Consider the following 24,697-nt stretch of genomic DNA (forward strand, 5'->3'; position numbering starts at 1 on the left):
CCTTCTATAATCAACAACACACACTAAAAGTAATATCATTTCCCAACTTATCAGGCTTATTGATTTATCGAACTAAATCTCACCCATTGATAAATTAAAGAAATAAATATCAAATATATGTGCTTGTTATTATATTAGGATTAAGAGCACACACTTCCATAATAACTGAGGTCTTTGTTCCTTTATAAAGTCAGTATAAAAGAAACGACCTCTAATGGTCCTACTCAATACACTCTAAGTGTACTAGTGTAATTATATAGTTAAGATAAACTAATACCTAATTACACTGTACCTTCCAATGGTTTGTTCCTTTCCATCTTGGTTGTGAGCTACTGTTTATAATTTATAAGGTACTGATAACATGATCCTCTGTGTGTGACACCACACACCATGTTATCTACAATATAAATTAATTAAACAACTACATTTATCATAAATGGAGACATTTGACCAATGTGATTCTTATTTCTAGATAAATGTTTATACCAAAAGTTAGGCTTTTAGTATACATCCTAACAGTTTGGTGTGAAAGGAGCCTAGATACAAGTATGATGGGACGAATAAGAAAAAGAATGCTCAAAAAATTCTTTGATATTTTCCTTTGAAACCCAGACTTAAGCGGCTATTTATTGTGAAACATATAGCAAAAGATATGAGATGACATAAAGAAAAACGGGTTGAAACAGATGATATATTAAGGCATCCAACATATAGTGGATCATGGAAAGAATTTAACACATCACATGAAATATTTGTTAGTGATTCAGGAAGTATTCATCTAAGGTTGGCTACCAATAGTTTTAATCCGTTTGGAAATATGTCAAATGCTTATAGTATGTGGCATGAATACTTGTGAATTATAATTTGCCGCCATGGAAAATGATGAACTCATTATACTTGATTATGTCTCTTTTAATTCTTGGGCCTAAATCACCTAGGAAAGATATCGATGTATACTTACGACCTTTGATCAACAAACCGAAGGTACTATGTGATAATGGGGTGGAAGCATATGTTGTTAGAGTGTATACTAAAAACCTAGCTTTTGGTATTAACATTTATCTAGAAATAAGAATCACATTGGTCAAATGTCTACATTTATGATAAATATAGTTGTTCAATTAATTTATATTGTAGATAACATGGTGTGTGGTGTCACACACAGAGGATCATGTTATCAACACCTTATAAATTATAAACAGTAGCTCACGACCAAGATGGAAAGGAACAAACCATTGGAAGGTCTTAGTGTAATTAGGTATTAGTTTATTTTAACTATATAATTACACTAGTACACTTAGAGTGTATTGAGTAGGACCATTAGAAGTTATTTCTTTTTATACTAACTTTATAAAGGAACAAAGATTTCAGTTATTATGAAAGTATGTGCTCTTAATCTTAATATAATAACAAGCACGTATATTTGATATTTATTTCTTTAATTTATCAATGGGTGAGATTTAGTTCGATAAATCAATAAGTCTGATAAGTTGAGAAATGATATCACTTATAGTGTGTGTTGTTGATTATAGAAGGAAACTGTGTCCTAGTGATCTAGGTTGATAATGTCCCCAAGAGGAGCTCATAAGGATTGTCATGTTAAACCCTGCAGGTGGACTTAGTCCGACATGACGATAAGGTTGAGTGGTACAACTCTTGGACTAAGATATTAATTAAGTGAGTTGTCAGTAACTCATTTAATTAGTGGACATTCGACATCTTAAACACAGGGAGACTAACACACTCATAATAAGAAGGAGCCCAAAATGTCATTTGGGATTGGTACGGTAGTTCAATAATAGTTCTTTAGTGGAATGAATTATTATTGATGGAATTAAGTTGTGTGTTCGGGGCGAACACGGGAAACCAATTCCTCCTTTCGGTCTCTATCGTAGCCTCTTGTATATAGAGATTTATATCCACCACATACACACCGTCTTACCCAACCTATAGGGGCCGACCAAGCCAAGCTTGAAGCTCAAGCATAGGGCCGGCCAAGCCTAAAGGTTGAGCCTTAAGGTGGCCGGCCAATTGCTTGGAGCCCAAGCTTAGGTGGTCGACCACATCATATTAAAAGGGATTTTTATTAAAATTATTTCTTATGTGGATATTATGTTTTTAAAAGAGAGTTTGAAATTTAAATCTTTCCTTTTATAGCTTTCTACAAAAGATTAAGAAAAGATTTGAAATCTTTCCTTATTTGTAGATTAAAAGGTAGATTTTAATTTTAAGAAAACTTTCCTTTTTAACCATGTTCATGATTTAAACGAGAGTTTAAAAATTAAATATTTTTTCTATAAAAGATTAAGAAAAGATTTAATATCTTTCCTTATTTGTAGATTAAAAGAGATTTTAATTTTTAGAGATAACTTTCTTTTTATCCACATGTTTTAAAGAAAGATTTTAATTTATAAAATTTCCTTTTTACAAACCAGGGAAAAATTAGTTGAGAAATTTTTTATAAATTTTCGGAAGCAAATAAAGAAGTTTTAATTTGTGTTTAAAATTTTATTTGCTTGGAGATTTGAATGTGACCAGCCATTGTAATTGAAAAAGGGAATTTAATTTTAATTAATTAAAATTTTATTTTTTATGGCAAAAGAATTAAGGAAGTTTTTATTTAAATTTCCTTATTTGCCAAGACCAAGGATTATAAAAGAAGGGGTAGAGGTGCCTTCATGGCGAACGACTCTATTATTTTTCTCCTCTCTTTTTCTCCTTGGGTGATGCTGGCCCCTCCTCTTTCTCTCTTCTCCATCTTGTGGCCGAACCTCATCTCATCCTTGGAGTCCTTGTGGTGGCCGAATCTTGCTTGGAGAAGAAGGAGAGAAAAGGAGGCGATATTTCTAGCATCCCTTGGAGCTTGGTGGTGGCCGAACCTCTTCATCTTTGGAGGAGCTCTTGGTGGCCGAAACCTAGAAGGAAGAAGAAGGTGCATGGTGGTTCTCATCTCGGAAGATCGTTGCCCACACAGTGTCCGAGGTTAGAAGAGGAATTGTAAAATACCGAAAATAGGCGAATATTGATAAGAGAATTTTTTGAAATTTTTGAAAATTTTCTGGGAATTTTTCGGAGATCGTATGGATGAGTTTACGGGGATAAAACTGGGCCCCGTGAAAGCATGTTTAAGGTACCCCATTTAAGTGAGGAAAAGTTGTTTTTCTTTTCCTTTTTATTTGCTTTTTCTTTTACTCTTATTTCTTTCCTCCTCCGCCGAATCTGTGCGTGCCCTAATCCCTTGACGCCGTCTCCTCCTAGCCGGCGCCGCACTTCCCCTCCTCCTCCTTTCCTCTCTTCCTCCGCCGGTTCTCCCATTCCTCTTCCTCTTCTGGCCGACGCTGTTTGAGCCCTAGCCATCTTCTCGGTCGCGGCTTCTCCACTCGACGGCGTCGCCAACCGCAGTGCCGCCTGCCTCCTCCAGCCGCTGTGCCCTAGATTTTTCTTGCCGCCGGCCGAGACTTCTTCCTGCACGATCCAGCGTAGCGACGCCAAGCGATTGCCGGCCGCCTCCTCTGTGCTCGTGCCTTTGCTAATCACCGGCGCCTGTTGCCCCTCGCCGTGGAGATCCCAGTGTCGCTGCTCCTCACTGTGCCATAGTTCTTCCTCTACGCGCCATTGCCGATCGCCTCCTCTTGGCCTTGACCACGCCAGTGCTGAGACTCTTCATCACCGGCACAGCTACAGCAGGCTCCACCTTTCCAAGCTCTAGCACTGACCCTCACCACGACTTGACATTGACCCAGGGTGGTTGTGATTTTTGCTGGCAGCCATATCAAGCATAGTCTAAATCCTAATTCAGCGGGCTCGTCGATTTGCCGTGAGCTATCGCCGGAAAGGGTTAGGTATTGTTAGATCAGGTACAACTTTAAATTTATCGGAGTTCTGGGTGATTGATCTATACTTAGCTGGCTGTTAATTTTGGTTTGATTTGGAATATAGGAATTATATTTGGAGAATTTTAGTTGGATGACAGCAGCTCCATTTGGTTTTGGCTACCCTTTCTGGCAGCAATTCATGAAGGGCTACGTGTAGAGATTGAGGCGAGTTTTATTCAGCTTTCGGGTTGATGTAGAGTGATGACACCTAGTAGTTAATTGTTCTGATTTGATTGAGGAGTTAGATGCTCTAAATTAAGATTTATAATTGGATTTGGATTTAGATTAGCTTCTCGGAGATTGGATCTAGCTAATTAATTTATATGTAATTAGATAAACCGGTATACCATGTATTACAGGACTTTGACGCGAGACGAGCATCTTGACATTGGATTGGACCGGATACGATCCTCTTATTGGAGGCGGGTACCTCTTGACTTATCTTTTATGATATTGTCATTTGGATATGCATAGTATTTTATAGCTACAAGCAATAATCATGATTGTCTTTGGTGTGTCAGTTTGATATCCATAGCATGTTCTGTTTTGTTGCTTGCTAGGTATCCATGTTTATACCTCGTGATTATTGCCATGAGTACCTTAGTTCCTAGAGTAAGTGACATACCATGTTTTACTGAGATTAGGACTAGGTTCTGGATTTTTGGTTTTAGTCATGTGTATCTAGATTATCTGATACTTAGGTTTTTATGCCATGACTGGCTTGTGTACCTCTGTTTGTTTGTCATATATGGTTCGTGTACCTAGACCTTGTTCTTTGATCTGTGCATATTGTTGGTACATAGGTTATGGAAGGGGGATATGTTTAGGATCTAGGTTGTTATACCAGAGAGGACCTGTATATCCTGGATCCGTGGATTTGACCTACTGATACTGTGGTACCCATATTATATATATATGGATTTTTCTATGCTGATCAGGATATACCATACTTGTTATGTTCGGGACATATGTTTTGATATTCTATCTGACCTGTGTACTCTAGATTTTGGTATGTGACCATCGCTTTTACAGTACCCATTTTGTATATATGGATATGGTTATGTGGATCAGTTTTTGCTATGCATAGTGACATGCATCATGATTGCATGCTGTGCGATTATCGGCTCCACTATGGTTGAACCCATCGCCAGTTACATGTACTGCACACACCCCCACTCATGGTTTAGTGGTATATCAGGCAGGTGTGTGGCGGTTCTGCTGTTTGGCTCCGTTGGTCATATATTTCGGCGTGGTGGCCGTGATCGATTCCGCTTTGTTTGGCTCACGGCATTTAGTGTAGCGTGGTAGCCGCAAATGGTGGACTCTGTTTGGCTCCGTTGGTCGGTGACTCAGCGTGGCCGGCAGAGATTTCCTCCCGTCATCGTGTCCGGAGATGAGAGCATTGAGCTCCCCATTTATGATTTAGGGTCACGGACGGAGTACTCACAGACATTCCGTCCACTCGGTCCTTGTTCGGGAGCGATGATATTAGAGTGCAGGTCATCACATGCATTGATTGCCTTTATTTGATTGTGTTTGCATATGATGCATTTTGGTGGATGCATTTGTTTGACATGCATATAGGAGACATCTGCGTATCGGTTTGTGACCCTTTAGTTCAGGATAGGAGTTCTGGTGAGTACGACTTCCTTGGTTACTTTTCGGTTTTGTATATTTCCTATATATTATTCGGAAGTTGTATTCCATGTTTATTTCTGTTAGATATATCTTACTAGGCATGTCTATTGGTATTCATTGAGTTGTTGAACTCACCCCGTGGACACTATCTTTTCAGTACCAGGTTATTTATGGTGTCGCTTGGAGCATCCTGTCTGCTGGTCCCCGCGTCACATCAGAAGACATATCGCTGCCTTTCTGTTATTTTATCTTGGTATATGAAATTTCTGTATTTCGATTTGTGTTCTGATTTTGTTTCCGGGTGTTATGTTGTTGGTTGTGTAAGTCTAGCCGGCTAGCAGTTTTGTGTTTGGTTGTACTTGGTTTCTGTCAGTTTTTGTTGTGTTTTGGTTTTGGTACAGCCGAGTGGGCTGCTTTACTTTTAACTGCGTGGTTGTGTCAGCCAGAGGCTGAATTTGATATTAACTGCGTGGTGTTTATTTTCTTTTATTGTTATGATTCCAGCCGCATGTGGCTGAGGTATATTATGCCTGTAGAAGTGCTTCAGATTGTCACCCGTACAGGGGAGGTGCTGCCGAAATTTCTTCGGACAGAGACTCCCTCGGGGCGTGACAGGAATACGGTAGAAGATCAAGAGGTTATTTTTGCTTACAAAGAAAGGTATAACTAGTAATTGTTTTCCGCATCATACTAGTTTTCTTTGTATAAGTTATTTTAGGAAATACCAAACACAAGAGGTATATGATTCTAGAGTTTTCGGATTTGTTTTGAAGTTGTGTTTCTTTTCTTTTATTTTTTGAATTTGTGATTCGATTGTTCTTTTTGGTTAAACCTAGAGTTATTTAAGGAAATTAAATATTAGCTTTCCTTAAAAGGCTTTGTCTAGGCGGTGGTGGTTGCTCCCATATCCAAGAAGACCATGTGCCTCGTCATGCAGTCCTGGAAGCTAATTTTGGAAATTAATATTTAATGAAATTAATAATATAGGTGGATTTGAATCAATAGTGTTAAGTTCCGCTTGCGATTCAAATCTAAACCATTAAGAATAGATAAGTTAAATTTGGAATCAATGATGTTAAGTTCCATCTGCGATTCCTAATTTAACTTCTAAAGAACACAATAGGTTATTTAAGGAAAGGTTAGACACTTGTATAAAAAAATTTTGTACAGTGGAACCAGTACGATTTTCTTAGGACTAACCAACAATTGGTATCAGAGCTAGGGTTTGCCTCTGTGTGTTTGGTTTTCAAATTAGATTATGCACATGTCATACATAATTTAGGCAGGATAACAGTAGAATGTGCTAACTTTGTGGTTGCAGGCTCCAACTATTATGACATATAGATATTGTGTGTGATTGGACCCTTGGACATGTCAAGGGCATTTTATTGTGTGTACATGATTGTATGTATCAAATACAACAGGAGCTGTGTTATTTTTAGAATTTTATTTTCAATCTAGAATATATGTACATTCCTTTATGGAATATAGGATCGACACATGTAAAATTCTATTTTTGTCGCGGATCGGATGCTTGCGAGGCGTGGTACTTTTGAAGCACCAGAGGCGCAGCGGAATAAGAAGCAAGATGGATGCGACGTCTCGACCCGATGGCGGTGGCTAAAGATGGCAGTAGCTAGGGTTGAAGCATACGGAGGACAGTGATGAAAATGCCATAATAGTTGGAAAATTAATTTCCATATTTATTGCTTTTATTTACTTTGATATGTGTGTGCATGTAATGTATGCTAGCATAGGTTAAAATTCCTCACCATAAATAACTAAGTGGGAGAGGGATTAGTATATAAATCCCACGGTCTCCATTACTGGTTTGTAAGTGATGCAACAAGCTTGCGTGTTGGTTCTTAGTGCCTCCCTCCACAATGGATGGGTTTGTTTGCGGATCACTAGATCAAACTTCCTTTATGGATAGTTATAGGAAATTATTTAGGATGTGTGTGATCTTCTTCAACTGAAGGGGCACAATTCTATTTAATGGACTAAGTATCAAGTAATGGTATACACTTAAACACATTTAATAGTATCCTCCCCAACGGAGTCACTGCTATTACTTGTGTGACCAAAGGGAAACCAACTATTAATTTGTCATAAAACTAGGGTGACAAGATAAGAAAATTAATGGGTTAAAACCCCTCTTACAAATGATTGATTTTGTATACATCCACACTAACGTGGCATACAAAATTAACGGTGTTTGAGATAATTTTATTTTTCATAAAGTTAGGTTGACAAGATAGTTAATGGGTAAAACCCTCCTCTTATAAATGTTGATTTTGTATACGTCCACACTAACGTGGCATGCAAAATTCACGGTGTTTTGAGGTGTTGGTAAATTTAAATAGTATTGTTAGAGGAATCAATATTATTTTAAATTTAGATTCTTGACCAAATATTTGATCAAAGACAGACCAACTATTAATTTTATTTGTCATAAGTTGACAAGAAAATAAAATTAATGGATAAAATTTCTTTTTAGAATTTGTATACGTCCACACTATTGTGGCATACAAAATTCACGGGGATTTTGAGATGTTGGTCTTGACCAAATATTTTTGTGATTCTTAGGATTTCAAATGTTAGTCAATCCCCTAGTTGTTAAACTATAGAATAGACTTAGCAATCCCAATTGTAATGATTGGAAAACTTGGACATTAAGGTAGACTGTCCTCTTAGAACTGAGAACAATATAGGTGTATTTAATTCATTAGTTGTTGAAACATGTTTAGTGGTGTTATCTACCAGTACCTGGAGTGTAGATACAAATGCCACTAATCATGTCTGTAATTCATTGCAAGGGTTCCGGAAACCCGACAACTATATGAAAGGGAAATCACCGTCTATATGGGCACTACTGCAAAAGTAGTAGCTGTTGCAGTGGGAGATGTTTATTCTCTGATAGGAATAAAATATGGATTTTCTGAAATTGTCTTTACGTACTAAGTTTAGAAAGAACTTGATTTCGGTTTCTAAACTATTAAAGAATAGATATTCTGTCTATTTTGATAACTTGTTATCAAGAAAAATAGGAAGTTATCTGTTCTGGTACGTTGATTGACAATTTATAATCCAATAACTCCCACGATGCAATAATAGAAATTAATAACACATTTTCTAACTTTAATAAGAGAAAGCAACCTTAAGAAATGAACCAATTATATCTTTGGCATCAAAGGCTAGGTTATTTTAACTTAAGTAGGATTCATTGGTAGCTGATGAACTTTTGGGTTCATTGGTAGTGAAAATCTTTCCAACCTGAGAGTCTTACTTGGAAGGAAAAATAACCAAGAAGCTTTTAAGTCTAAGGGGTATGGAGCCAAAGATATAATGGAATTGGTTCATTCTGATTTGTGTGGTCCTATGACTATCCAGACAAGAGGTAGTTTCGAATATTTTGTCTATTTTATAGACAACTATTCGAGACATAGATAGATTTACTTGATACACCGCAAGTCTAATTACTTTGATTAGTTCAAAGAGTACGAGGCTGATGCGGAGAAATGTCAAAGTAAAAATATCGAGACACTACGGTGAGATCGTAGTAGCAAATACCTCTTGGGAGAATTTAAGAGTCACCTATCAGAAGTAGGGATTCAATCCCAACTAACTGCACTTGGTACATCCCAACAGAATGGTGTAGTAGAAAGAAGGTATAAGGTTCTTATGGAATAATTAGATCGATGATGAGTTATTTAGAAAATTACCAAATTCGTTTTAAGGATATACACTGGAAACGGAAGTGAACAAAGTACCTTCTAAGTCAGAATCTCTCTACTTCCACAGAATTGCAGAATGAGCGTAAGCCTAGTCTGAAGCATATTCGGATTTGGGTGGTCTAGCACGTGAGAGACACTGAAAAATTGTACATGAGTTCACTTGTTTGTGAGTTATCCTAGAAAAACGAAAAGAGGTTTGTAGTCCTTAAAATCGGAAGGTCATTGTTGGCACCAATGCTCGATTTTATAAAAGGACTATACTATAAACCACAAGCCCATAAGTAAATATTGTTCTTAAGGAAATTAAAGGACACGTCTAACCTAGTACTAACTGTACAAGATGAAATATCACAAGAAATTGCAACACATATCACAAATGATACACAATTGCAGAAAGTACCTCGTCGTAGTGGGAGGGTTGTTAGGCAACCTAAAAAGATTCATGTTTTGGGAGAGTCTTTGGACTCGATCCCTGGAGGACATGAACCTGATCTCCGGACATATGACGAAGCACTCCAAGATAAAGATGCAGCATCTTTGCAAAGAATATAGAATTAGAATATATGTATTCTAATAGAGTATAGAAGCTTATAAAATCACCAAATGGTGTAAAAGTCATTGGGTAAAAATAAGTCTACAATAGGAAAAGAGGGATAGACAGGAAGGTAGAAACTTTCAAAGCAAGGCTTGTTGAAAAAGGAAACTTTTTACCGGTAGTCATGCTTAAGTCTACTCGGATTCTTTTATCTATGAGATTTAGCAAGTGGATGTCAAGACAACTTTCCTTAATGGAAGTCTTGAAGAAAACATCCATATAAAGCAATCAGAATGGTTCATTGCAAAGAGCAAAGAGCATCTTGTGTGTAAGCTCAAACAGTCTATGGACTGAAGTAAAGCTTCAAGGTCTTGGTACGTCCGGTTTAATAAAGTAATCAAGACCTATGGATTTATTTTATAACTGAATGAGTTTTGTGTATACAAGAAATGTGATGGAAACGTGGTTGATCCTGTCCGAGCACTGAGTCGACGGACGCTGGGGACGTGGCACGCTCCGCTGCTGATCCAACTGGTGGCGTAGATCTCTGGTGAACCTGCAAAGAAGCCGAGCCGGGAGGGGTTTCCCAGCGATGACCCTCTGACGCTCAAGTCAGGCAACGAGAAGTGAGAGAGGCAGCGTAACTGTGGCTACAGTGAGATCGCGCATACCTTCGTCGACGTCTGGGGTGTTGGTTGCTAATCGGAAAACCTAGAGGTTCCACTGTACAAAAATTTTCTACAAAGGTCTGAACCTTTTCCTAGCTACCATGTGTTCTTTTAAATTAAATTTTGGATCGCCTGCGGAACTTAACACGTTTGATCCAAAACTTAATCTATTTGTTCTTTTAGGTTTTGACTTGGATCTCTTGCGGAACTTAACACGTTCGACCCAAATCACCTTAAGTTATTAATTCCATTAAATATTAATTTCCATAATTGGTTCCCAGTACTGACGTGGCGAGGCACATGACCTTCTTGGATATGGGAGCAACCACCACCGACTAGACAAAACCTTTTATGGAAAGATAATATTTAATTTCCTAAAATAACTTTAGGTTAACCGAAAAGAACAATCAAATCACAAGGGAAAGAAAAATAAAAGAACACTATATCGAAAATAAATTCAAAACTCGAGAATCGTATGCCTCTTGTATTTGGTATTATTTCCAAAAATAACTAGTATGATGCGGAAAGAAAAATTACTAGTTATACCTTTTAGAAAGACCTTTTGATCTTCTACCGTATTCCTCTTCTAACCTCGGATGTTGTGTGGGCAACGATCTTCCGAGATGAGAACCACCAAGCACCTTCTTCTTCCTTAGAAGTTTCAGCCATCAAAACTTCTCCTAGGATGAAGAGGTTCGGCCACCACCACCATGCTCCAAGGGATGCTAGAAAAGAGGCTTCTTTTCTCTCCTTCTTCTCCTTCTTAGATCCGGCCACCAAAGCTATCTCCACCATGAGAAGGTTTCGGCCACACAAAGGAGAGGAGAGGAAAGAAAGGGCCGGCCACACCCAAGGAGAAAAGAGAGGAAAAATAGAATAGAGTCGTTAGCCTTGAAGCCTCCTCTACCCCCTCTTTTATAATCCTTGGTCTTGGCAAATAAGGAAAATTTAATAAAACCTTCCTTAATTCTTTTGTCAATGAAAAGGAAAATTTATTTAATTAAAACAATTTTTCCTTTTCAAATTTCAATGGTCGGCCACAACAATAAACTTCCAAGCAAATAAAATTTTAAACACCAATTAAAACTTCCTTATTTGCTTCCGGAAATTTATAAAATTTCTCTAATAATTTTATCCCTTCATGATTGGTTTATAAAAAGGAAATTTAATAAATTAAAATCTTTCTTTTAACATGTGGATAAAAAGAAAGTTATCTCTAAAAATTAAAATCTCTTTTAATCTACAAATAAGGAAAGATATCAAATCTTTTCTTAATCTTTTGTAGAAACTTATAAAAGAGAATATTTAATTTTAAACTCTCTTTTAAATCATGAACATGGTTAAAAGGAAAGTTTTCTTAAAATTTAAAATCCTCCTTTAAACAACAAATAAAGAAAGATTTCAAATTTTAAACTCTCTTTTAAACATGTAGATAATTTACAAATAAGGAAAGTTTTTAAAAATTAAAACCATCCTTTTAAACTACAAATAAGGAAAGAGATTAATCTCTTCTCTTAATCTTTTGTAGAAAGTTATAAAGGAAATTTTAATTTTTAAACTCTCTTTAAAATCATGATATCCACATAAGAGATAATTTTAATAAAATCCTTTTTAATATTCTGGTGGTGGCCACCTAAGCTTGGGACCCAAGCTTTGGCGGACCTACATAACTCATCCACTTGGTCTTGGGCCCTAGCTTGGGTTCCAAGCTAGCAGCCGACCCTTGAGATGGGTAAGAAGGTGGGTATGCAATGGGTATAAATCTCTATATACTAGAGGCTACGATAGGGACAGAGGAGGAATTGGTTTTGGTCTCTCGATGAAATTAAGCATCCGTGTTCGCCACACACAATTTCATCAATAATAATTCATTCCACTAAAGAACTATTATTGAAATACCACCAATCCCAAATTACATTTGGGCTCCTTATTATTATGAGTGTGTTAGTCTCCACGTGTTTAAGATAACAAATGTCCACTAATTAAGTAAGTTCTGACAACTCGCTTAATTAATATCTATCTCAAGTAGTACCACTCAACTTCATCGTCATGTGGACTAAGTCCACTGCGGGGTTTAACATGACAATCCTTATGAGCTCCTCTTGGGGACATTCTCAACCTAGATCACTAGGACACAGTTTCCTTCTATAATCAACAACACACACTATAAGTGATATCATTTCCTAACTTATCGGGCTTATTGATTTATCAAACTAAATCTCACCCATTGATAAATTAAAGAAATAAATATCAAATATATGTGCTTGTTATTATATTAGGATTAAGAGCACACACTTCCATAATAACTGAGGTCTTTGTTCCTTTATAAAGTCAGTATAAAAGGAACGACCTCAAATGGTCCTACTCAATACACTTTAAGTGTACTAGTGTAATTATATAGTTAAGATAAACTAATACCTAATTACACTACAACCTTCCAATGGTTTGTTCCTTTCCATCTTGGTCGTGAGCTACTGTTTATAATTTATAAGGAACCGATAACATGATCTTCTGTATGTGACACCACACACCATGTTATCTACAATATAAATTAATTGAGCAACTACATTTATCATAAATGTAGACATTTGACCAATGTGATTCTTATTTCTAGATAAATGTTTATACTAAAAGCTAGGCTTTTAGTATACACTCTAACATGGGGGTCCTTATATATGACCCCGGGGAGGCGCAGGCACACTTCTCGATGCTTGCACGCTTCCCCAAACATACCTTAACGAGCCCGTGTAAGAAAAGTACCTCTGACGCCATTCCGCAATCGTCCGAGCATATCCCGGATGTGACGGTGGAAGCTTTCGCCGTATGATCATGTGTACGACTCAGTCGCTAACTCTGCTACCTGTTGGCTGCAGACGTCTCGAGGATGATGTTATCCCCTGTCCTCTTGCGCTTCCTATCTGATCCAGGGCCGAGCGGTTTGGCCGCTCGGCCGACATATCCCTTCTGCCCCGGTTGTAGGTATCGATCCGACCGGGAGGACTCCCGGTCGTATGCTCGGATGCGATTGCTCCTGCCTCTTTGTTGCCTCGTGCCCGGCCGAACGAACGGCCCGCTCGGCCCTGAAACCTTTTTACCTTGAGCATCGGAAACCCGACCCCTAGTCGGGTTGTCTTTCATTCGGCGGGGGATTCACGGTCGGTCGACATGATTCGTCCGGTCGTCAGCCTGCTTCGTCCGGTCGGTCGCGTCTCAGGGTTGAATCTCTTGACCTTTGACCTCCACGTGTCGTTGACCTTCCGCCAACGAGGATCCCTCATCCTTACCACCGGATCACATGCTTCCCCCTCAAGTCTAGTCGAAGGAGGCGCTAAGTCGTGTCCTGCAGCCTTTTTTGGTGCTTCAGCGTTCCGGCGACTCTGATTCTCCGTTTTCTGACGATTCCCCGCCGCCTTCCCTCGATCCCCAGCTTCTTTGTAAGGTTCCCTCGCCTTTCCTCTCTGTTTCCCTCATGTTTTTTGTCACGTTCTTGTCTTCTGGTCACTGTCCCCTTCATCATCTTCTTCCTTCTGCCGTGTGTCTTTTTCTTGCCTTTTGCTTTCTTTCCCGGTCGGACAATGGCCAGTTCTTCCCGACCCGCAAACCTCACTTTAGGCCCCTGGTATACCACCATGGAGTCTCGCTTCGATCGGCGCGACGCCGAGGCCTTGCTTGATGGTTATGATATTCCGTCCGACTTTGAACTCGTTCTACCCTCACCATCCACTCGGCCTCACAAACCGCCGAGCAGAGCTATCTATTTTTTCCGCGATCAATTCACAGCCGGTCTGCGGTTCCCTCTCCACCCCTTCTTCGCCGACGTTTGCAATTTCTTTGGTCTTCTGCTCGCCCAATTAGTTCCCAACACTTTTCGCCTTTTGTGTGGAGTGGTGGTACTGTTCAAGATACACCGTCTTCCTCTCCGCCCGGAATTTTTTTATTATTTTTATTATCCCAAGCAGTCCGAGCTGGGTACCTATCTATTCCAGGCTCGACCCGGTCTAGTTTTCTTTGATAAACTTCCCTCCTTCAATAAACACTAGAAGGAGTATTACTTTTATCTTCGTCTTCCCGAGCGGGCTCCCTTCCAAACCAAATGGTAGGTCGGACCACCTACTTCTCCCGAGCTAAAAAGATTTAAGACCCGACCGGACTATCTCGAGGCCGTGAACATGCTTGTCGGTCTGAAGCTCGATATCAACAAGCTTCAGCCTGAAGGCGTGCTGTATATATTTGGTCTGAGTCTGAGCCGTACTCCACTCCCGAGCAGCTTCGGTAAGAATTTCACTTGGGCATGTACTTTGAGTGCTAACTGATTTTCTTCATTTTCCTTTGCAGTGAATATCGTCATGGAGTCTGTGATGCTCGGGATTTTGAAGAGGAAAGCTAAGGCGCTTGAGGCGGCAGCCGCCAAGGAGATGGAGCAACTGGGTATCACCCCGGTCGGCTCTCACGAGGGTGAGAGCGAGACAAACGCGGAAGAGTCGACCACTCAGGCCTCCCCCGTGGAGGTGACGGGAGGCGCTACGTCCAACAGGGAAACAGCCGTCCAAGAAGAAGGCTCCGATCGGGAAGACGAGCGCCCACTCAAACAAAAAAGGCGCCGGACAGAGACACCGTTGCGGTCGGCTACTTCTGCTGTTCGTGTATCCGAGCGGGCGGGATCCGATTCTCGTGGGAAAACTCCAATGGTGGAGGCATTATCTTCCGATCGGACTCCGTCTCAACTAAACCTGCCTGCCAACCCTATTGAGGTTGTGTCGGTCAGCACTCTTCCACCTGCCCCCCGCCGGGTCCAGCGCTCGGCTATTTTGTCCAAGTTCTCCGCCCCGGCCTCTGCTCCCTCTGCATCTGCTCCGCGGGCCAACCCAAGACCGAGTGGGCCGACCCGCGCGGGTCGCGGGCCTAGGCGGTCGACCCACGACGGACTTGGGTTGATAAAATTCCAACCCAACCCGCTTACAATTGTTTGGTGGGGCTAGCCAACCCGACGGGCCCAACCCAAATTGACGGCTCTGGCCAACAACCAAATGCAGCAGGCCACTGGGGTGAGTGTGTTTTCTTCCGAAGTCCTTTACGCCCTCTTTCCGATCGGCTATCAATACTCCTGTTTATGTTAGAGATGGGTGGAGGAGATCGTTGTCTCCAATCGACTGGACATGGTGGACGAAGAGCTGAGGAGGCTAAAGAGTTCGGGCGGCCCGTCCTCCCAGGGCCCCTCATATGCCGAGCTGCAGAAAGAGCTCAAGAAGACCAAAGATTTATTGGAGGCTGAGCAAAAGAAGATGGCCGACCAGGCCTATACTCTGGCCGAACTCGAAAAACAGGTCAAAAGTCTTGACCGAAAAATAAGTCTTGCCACCGATCGGAAGAAGACGACCATCGCCGATCTGGAGAAGAAAAACGTCGAGGCGCGGGGCCTGGAGCAACGAGTTAAAGAGTTGATGGAGCAGCTGGACGGCGAGAAGGCGGGCCGCTCGGGGGAGGCGACCAAACACAAGGACAAACTTAAGACCTTGCAGGAGGCTCTTGAAGCTTCCCAAGCTGCCTTCAAGGAGTATCAAGAGGCCGAGCCAGGCTGGGTCGCAGCCCTGAAACTACAGCACATCCGCTCGAACGAATTTTCTGAGAAAGTCTGCGAGCGGATGTATACTGCCTTTGAGCTGGCCATTGCCACCACGACGGACCATCTGAAGTCCAAGGGTCAGCTTCCCACCTCCGCTACCATCCCGGCCGAAGACTACGCGGCGCTCCTTTCTTCCATCCCGAAGACCGTTTATGACTTCCTTGAATAGTGTTTTTTGTAATCCTTTCGACCGACTCTAATGGCCTGAATTTTAATGAAAATATGTCGTCCTTTCGTTAGCTTACTCTTTTTTCGTTAAATCGCCAATGTCTGTGTCTTCCGATCGGAGCGCGACCTACCGCCGTTCGCCTCCCGCACCTTTCCTTCTCGTTAATTGCCTCTCGTCCTGCCTTCCGTGCTCTCGAAGGGAATTTTTCATGAAGTATTTTCTGTAACTAGACCGCTCGTCTGAACACACCCACTTCTTTAAATGGAATTCTCATTAGATGTTCGCGAAGTACCTTTGGTAACTTGGCCGATCGGCCGCTCAACTCACAGGTCGACCTTTTTATTATCTTCTTCCGGCCGGGGGGTTTATAGTCGCCGGTTCGACTCTAAGATTTAACGTCGCTGCTCAACGGTCTTCAGGCCGGAGGATTAATAGTCGTCGGTTCGACTCTAAGATTTAACGTCGTTGCTTGACGGTCTTCAGGCCGGAGGGTTTATAGTCACCGGTTCGACTCTAAGATTTAACGTCGCTGCTCGACGGTCTTCCGGTTGGAGGGTTTATAGTCGTCGGTTCGACTCTAAGATTTAACGTCGCTGCTCGACGGTCTTCAGGCCGGAGGGTTTATAGTCGCCGGTTCGACTCTAAGATTTAACGTCGCTGCTTGACGATCTTCAGGCCGGAGGGTTTATAGTCGCCGGTTCGACTCTAAGATTTAACGTCGCTGCTCGACGGTCTTCCGGCCGGAGGGTTTATAGTCGCCGGTTCGACTCTAAGATTTAACGTCGCTGCTCGACGGTCTTCAGGCCTGAGGGTTTATAGTCGCCGGTTCGACTCTAAGATTTAACGTCGCTGCTCGACGATCTTCCGGCCGGAGGGTTTATAGTCGCCGGTTCGACTCTAAGATTTAACGTCGCTGCTTGACGATCTTCAGGCCGGAGGGTTTATAGTCGCCGGTTCGACTCTAAGATTTAACGTCGCTGCTCGACGGTCTTCCGGCCGGAGGGTTTATAGTCGCCAGTTTGACTCTAAGATTTAACGTCGCTGCTCGACGGTCTTCAATAATGAGCTTATAGCTCGGATAATATACGCCCGGCCGAATGGCACGGGGTCTTCGACATCGAGCATGTGGCTCGGATAATATATGCCCGGCCAAACGGCACGGGGTCTTCGACATCGAGCATGTGGCTCGGATAATATACGCCTAGCCGAACGACACGGGGTCTTCACGCGTCGAGCTTGTGGCTCGGATAATATTCACCCGGCCGAACGACATGGGGTCTTGGCCACGCCATCATGCAGCTACCCGCTTGGTACACAATGCTCATGCCTTTGCTTTGTTCTTATAGCTTTCATTCCTACAACCAAATGATACATCCGAACGGAATATTCTTGAAATATATTACATCGGCGCACCTTTCATCCGGCCCGATAGGGCTGGAGGTGGTTTGCGCTCCATGGTCTCTCTAGCCGTCTTCCATCCTCATCCTCCAAGTAGTAGGCCCCCGATCGGAGCTTCTCGACGACTTTAAAGGGTCCTGCCCAGGGAGCCTCCAACTTGCCTACGTCCCTGACCGGCTTCACTTTCTTCCAGACCAAGTCACCCACCTGGAATGCTCGGGGAATTACGCGGCGGTTGTAGTTCTGCTTCATCCTCTGCCTGTAGGCCATCAGCCGGACGGACGCTTTGGCTCGCTCCTCGTCGATCAAGTCCAATTCTAGCTGCCTCCGCTCGGAATTATCCATGTCATAGTTCTACAATATTATTCTGAACTTACGGGGTTCACGTGGACCATACATTTGTTACTTTAATTTACGGATGTGGCAGACTCGGTCACCAGCTTCCTCCCATGTGGTCGAGTCGAGCCCCCAAGATTCTGAGGATCTCCCGGTTGGCTACTTCGGCTTGACCATTACTTTGGGATAGGCCACAGGTGAAGGTTTGCTCAATGCCATATCCTTGCACCATTCTCTAAGCTTCCGAAGCGAATTATCGTCCATTGTCGGAAACGAGCCGGCGGAATGCCGAACCGAGATGATGTGTTGCCGGATGAATTTTTTGACCATCCGCTCGATTATCTTGGCCAATGGTTCGCCTCCACCCACTTGGAGAAGTAATCGATCGCCACCAATAGGAACTTTCGTTGTCCGGTCGCCATTGGGAAGAGTCCAATGATGTCCATGCCCCATTGGTCGAACGGGCATGATACAGTGGACGCTTTCATTTCCTCGGTCGGTCGGTGTGGCAAGTTGTGATACTTCTAGCAGGACAAGCAGGTGGCCACCGTCCAAGCATCATCCTCCTGGAGGATAAGCCAGAAATATCCGACCAGGAGTTTCTTTCAGGCTAAAGCTCGGCTGCCCGGATGACTTTCATAAGATCCTTGGTGTACCTCTTGGAGGATGTACTCGTCATCTTTCGAGCCGACGCACTTGCGGAGCGGCCTGGAGAATGCTCTTGTGTAAAGCTGATCGTCGATTAAAGTGAACTGTCCGACTCTCCTCCTTAATAAACTGGGCTTCATCCCGATCGGACGGCGTGGCACCCGAGCGTAAAAACTCCGTGATGGCTGTTCTCCAATCGCTCGGGAATGTGAGGCCTTCCATTCGGTCCACGTGCGCTACCAAAGATACTTGCTCGATTGGTTGTTGGATGACGACCGGCGATATCGAGCTTGCGAGCTTGGCTAATTCATCTGCCGCCTGGTTCTCTGTTCGGGGTGTCTTCTAGACCATCACCTCGGTGAAGCTGGTCTTGAGTTTTTCAAAGGCCTCTGCATACAACCTGAGTCTTGCATTGTTTATCTCAAAGGTGCCCATGAGTTGTTGAGCGGCTAGCTGGGAATCCGAGTGGATCACCACCCGGCTGGCTCCAACATGTCGTGCGGCCTGCAGTCCGGCTATGAGGGCTTCATATTCTGCCTCATTATTTGTTGCTCGATAGTCCAGCCGGACGGACAAATGCATCCGCTCTCCCTGAGGCGAAAGTAGCAGGATCCCAATTCCGCTTCCGAGCCGAGTGGACGATCCGTCCACATATATTTTCCATGTAGCTTCGGGCTCGGGCTTTTGTACCTCCGTCACGAAATCTGCCAAGGACTGTGCCTTGATCGCCGAGCGGGGTTGATATTGGATGTCAAATTCGCTAAGCTCCGTCGTCCACTTGATGAGCCGTCCGGATGCTTCAGGGTTCAGGAATACCCTTCCCAATGGGATGTTCGTCAACACAACAATGGTGTGCGCCAGAAAGTAAGGGCGCAACCTCCGAGCGGCAAGGACCAAGGCGAAAGCCAACTTTTCGAGACCGGTGTAGAGAGACTCAGCATCCTTTAAGATATGGCTTAAAAAGTACACCGGCTATTCTTCGTCGCTCGGCTTACTAATGCTGAGCCCACAGCATGCTCAGTTGATGATAAATAAATGCGGAGCGGCTCACCTACAGCCGGCTTTGCTAACACGGGTAAGGAATTCAGGTAAGTCTTCAGTTCCTCGAATGCCCGATCGCACTCCTCGTCCCATTGAAACTTGGTAGATTTACGCAGAATCTTGAAGAATAAACCTTGACAGCGCTGTTATCCGACCGGTGAGACGCTGTACCTCTCGAAGATTCCTGGGAAGCGACATGTCTTGCAAGGCCTTTATCTTGTTGGGGTTCGCCTCTATGCCCCGCTCGGTCACGATGTAACCCAGGAAGCGCCCGCCTTTTGCTCTGAACAGGCACTTCTGAGGATTAAGCTTGACTCCGTATCTTCTTAATGGTTGGAAGGTCTCCTCCATATCCGCATAGAGATCGGCCGCCCGGAAGGACTTGATAAGTATGTCGTCCACATACACTTCCAAGTTGCGTCCGATCTGCTCCCTGAATACCTTGTTCATCAGACGCTGGTAGGTGGCTCCTGCATTCTTCAGCCCGAACGACATTACATTATAACAGTAGGTGTCATCCGCCGTGATGAAGCTGACCTTCTCCTGGTCTTCTCGAGCGAGCGGCACTTGATGATAGCCTTGATATGCATCCAGCATGCATATCAGCTCGCACCCGGCGTGGAGTCTACCAGTTGATCGATCCGGGGCAGGGGGTAGAAGTCCTTTGGGCATGCCTTGTTCAGGTCCCGGAAATCAATGCAGACTCTCCACTTGTTGCCCGGCTTGGAGTCAAGAACCACATTTGCGAGCCAACTCGGGAATTGCACTTCCCTTATGTGGCCAGCTTCCAGAAGCTTCTCTACCTCCGCCCGGATAATTACATTCTGCTCAGCGCTGAAGTCCCTCTTCCTTTGCTTCACTGGCCGAGCGTCCAGCCGGATGTGAAGCTCGTGATGCGCTACGCTTGGCGAGACCCCTGGTAGCTCATGGGTCGACCAAGCGAAGACGTCGCAGTTTCGCCGTAGGCATTTGATCAGCTTTTCCTTCTGCTTCTCCTCCAGGTCGGATGCTATGAAGGTGGTGGCCTCCGGTCGGGAAGAGTCAATCTGCACCTCCTCCTTTTCTTCGTAAACCAAAGAAGGTGGTTTTTCAGTTATAGTATTTACCTCGACTCGCGGCACTTTCCGAGCGGACTTGGCTTCGGCTCGGACCATCTCCACATAGCATCTTCGAGCCGCCAGTTGGTCTCCCCGCACCTCCCCTCCTTGATCTTCCACCGGGAACTTGATCTTCTAGCAGAAGGTAGAGATGACCACCCGAAACTCGTTGAGCGCCTGTCATCCCAAGATAACGTTGTACGCAGAAGAAGCATCAACAACGATGAAGGTGGTTGTCCTCGTCCTTCTAAGCGGCTCCTCGCCCAACGAGATAGCTAGCCGGACTTGGCTGACCGGCAAGACTTCGTTCCTAGTGAACCCGTAGAGGGGGGTCGTCATTGGCAGTAGTTCAGCTCGGTCGATTTGCAGTTGGTCGAAGGCCTTCTTGAATATTATGTTGACCGAGCTGCCTGTGTCAATAAAAATATGGTGAATAGTATAGTTGACTATTACTGCTCGAATGATCAGGGCGTCATCGTGTGGGACTTCAATGTTGGTTGCTACTCGGAAAACCTAGAGGTTCCACTGTACAAAATTTTGTACAAAGGTCTGAACCTTTTTCCTAGCTACCATGTGTTCTTTTAAATTAAATTTTGGATCACCTGCGGAACTTAACACGTTTGATCCAAAACTTAATCTATTTGTTCTTTTAGGTTTTAACTTGGATCTCCTGCGGAACTTAACACGTTCGACCCAAGTCTCCTTAAGTTATTAATTCCATTAAATACTAATTTCCATAAAAGGTTCCCAGTACTGACGTGGCGAGGCACATGGCCTTCTTGGATATGGGAGCAACCACCACCGACTAGACAAAACCTTTAATAGAAAGCTAATATTTAATTTCCTAAAATAACTTTAGGTTAACCAAAGAGAACAATCAAATCACAAGGAAAAGAAAGAAAACAAAAGAACACAACATCGAAAAAACATATTCGAAATACTAGATCATAAGCCTCTTGTATTTGGTATTATTTCCATAAATAACTAGCATGATGCGGAAATAAAAATTACTAATTATACCTTGTAGAAAAACCTCTTGATCTTCTACCGTATTCCTCTTCTAACCTTGGACGTTGTGTGGGCAGCGATCTACCAAGATGAGAAACCACCAGCCACCTTCTTCTCCTCAAGCAAGGTTCGACCACAAAGGAAGAACTTTACGAAGAAAATCAAAATACTAACCAAGCTCAAGAGATGCTAACTTTCTCTCCTTCTTCTTCTTCTTCTCCAAGTAGTATCAGCCACCACAAGAACTCCAAGAGATGAAGTATTCGGCCACAAGAGGAAGAGAGGAGAGGGTAATGGCCCCACAACACTCAAGGAAAAGGGAGAAAACAATAGAGGTTGTGTCTCATGGCACCCTCACCCTTCTTTTATATTCCTTGGCCTAAGCAAATTAGGAAATTTAATTACAATAAAATTTCCTCAATTTCCTCGACATGATTTAATTTAGAAAAATAAAATAAATTTTCCAAATCAATCTTCAATGGCGGCCAATCATTGGAGAACAAATTGGACAAGTTTTAATCAACAATTAAAACTTCCTAATTTGTTCGAAATTTAAAAAATAAAATTTCTCTTTAAAATCTCTTCATGGTTGATAAAGGAAATTTCTATAATTTTAATTTTATCAACATGTGAATAATTTTAAAGAAAAAAAACATCTCTCAATCTACAAATAAGGAAGAGATCTAATCTCTTTCTTTAATCTTTATAGATCTTTTACAGAGAGATATTTTAATTTTAATTCTCTTTAAATTATATCTTCCATAATAATAAAATTAAAATTAAAATCCTTTTTAATTTAATTTGGCGGCCCCACTAGCTTGGGTTCAAGCTAGGGCCGACCACCAATTCTTAGGCGGCCCTAGCTTGGTTCCCAGCTAGCTTGGCCGACCCCTTTAGTGGGTATAGAGGTGGGTATAGGTGGGTATAGAACTCTATAAATAAGAGGCTACGATAGGGACCAGGAGGAGGTGGTTTTGGTCTCCCGATAAAATTAAGCATCCGTGTTCGCCGAACACACAACTTAATTTTATCAATGATAATTCATTCCACTGAGAACTATCATTGAACTACCGCCAATCCCAAATTACATTTTGGGCTCCTTCTTATTATGAGTGTGTTAGTCTCCTGTGTTTAAGATATCGAATGTCCACTAATTATGAGTTCTTGACAACTCATTTAATTAATATCTAAGTCAGTAGTACCACTCAACCTTATTGTCGTGTCGGACTAAGTCCACTGCGAGGTTTAACATGACAATCTTTATAAAGCTCCTCTTGAGGACATTATCAACCTAGTATCTCTAGGACACGGTTTCCTTCTATAATCAACAACACACACTATAAGTGATATCCCAACTTATCGGGTTTATTGATTCAGCGAACTAAATCTCACCCATTGATAAATTAAAGAAATAAATATCAAATATATGTGCTTGTTATTATATTAGGATTAAGGCACACACTTCCATAATGTGAGGTCTTTGTTCCTTTATAAAGTCGGTATAAAAGCGACCTCAAATGGTCCTACTCAATACACTCACAGGTGTACTAGTGTAATTATATAGTCAAGATAAACTAATACCTAATTACCTCGACCTTCTAATGGTTTGTTCCTTTTCCATTTTGGTGGTGAGCTCTGTTTATAATTTATAAGTCTTGATAACATCATCTTACGTATGTGACACCACATACTATGTTATCTACAATATAAATTAAATGAACAACTTCAAACAAATGTAGACAATTAGACCAAATGTGATTCTTTATTCATAATAAATGTTTACAAAGCTTAGGCTTTGTCATACACCAACAATCTCACTTATACTAATGACTAAGCTGCCATATCTTCTACCATACATCTGATTCCCATTCCCTCCACATGCCGATCAGCTTTCGTGGGAAGGGCCTTAGTGAAAGGATACGCCGGTTATCCTGATGCAATCTTAGCGATGACAACTTCTCCTCGCTTCACAATATCTCGTGTCGGGTGGTACTTGCTCTATATGTTTACTTGCCTTATGAGCTCGTGGTTCCTTGAGTTTGCAATTGCACCACTATTATCACAATAAATTGTGATGATTTTGGGCAAACCGAGAATCACATCTAAGTCCATTAAGTTCACGAGCCATCTTGCTTCTTTAGGCGCCTCGGAGGCTACTACGTATTGACTTCCATGGTTGAGTCAAGCAGCACTCCTCCATGAAATGGCTCCACCTCCTAAAGTAAACACATAGCTGATGTAGACTTCTTGTATATCGATTGGAAATCGAATCCGTGTAACCCAGGGGCGGATCGTGCGCTTGGTAAATTAGCATATAATCTCTAGTCCTTCTCGGTACTTGATATATGCTTCCATGATCCAATGTCCTTGTCCGAGGTTACTCGATGTCTGCGACCATGCCCACGGCAAAGCGGATATCGGTCTAGTCATACATTGCATACATTAGGCTTCCTACAGCATAAGGAACCGCTTTCATGTCCTCTATCTCTTTTGATGTCTTTGGAGACATCTCTTTGAATAGAGCTACTCCATGTCCTAAAGGTAGAAACCTTTCTTGGAATCTGCATGCTAAAGCGAGCAAGGATTGTATCTATATATGAAACTTGGGATAGACACAACATTCTTTTCTTGATCCTTATAACTTTGATCCCGAGAATGTGTACATTCTCCTAAGTCCTTCATATCAAATTGTTTGGACAACCATAACCTTACGTCATCGATAATACCTTGACATTGTTGCCAATTAACAAAATATCATCGTATAGTACAAGAAATACCACCACGTTTCCGTTACACTTCTTATATACACAAGACTCATCCGGACTTTGAATAAATCCATATGGTGGATTACTTCATTAAACGGATGTTCCAAGACCTTGAAGCTTGCTTGATCCATAAATGGACCGATTGAGCTTGCACACTAGATG

The sequence above is a fragment of the Zingiber officinale genome, chromosome 3A, assembly GCF_018446385.1.
Source record: "Zingiber officinale cultivar Zhangliang chromosome 3A, Zo_v1.1, whole genome shotgun sequence".
NCBI classification, from domain to species: domain Eukaryota; kingdom Viridiplantae; phylum Streptophyta; class Magnoliopsida; order Zingiberales; family Zingiberaceae; genus Zingiber; species Zingiber officinale.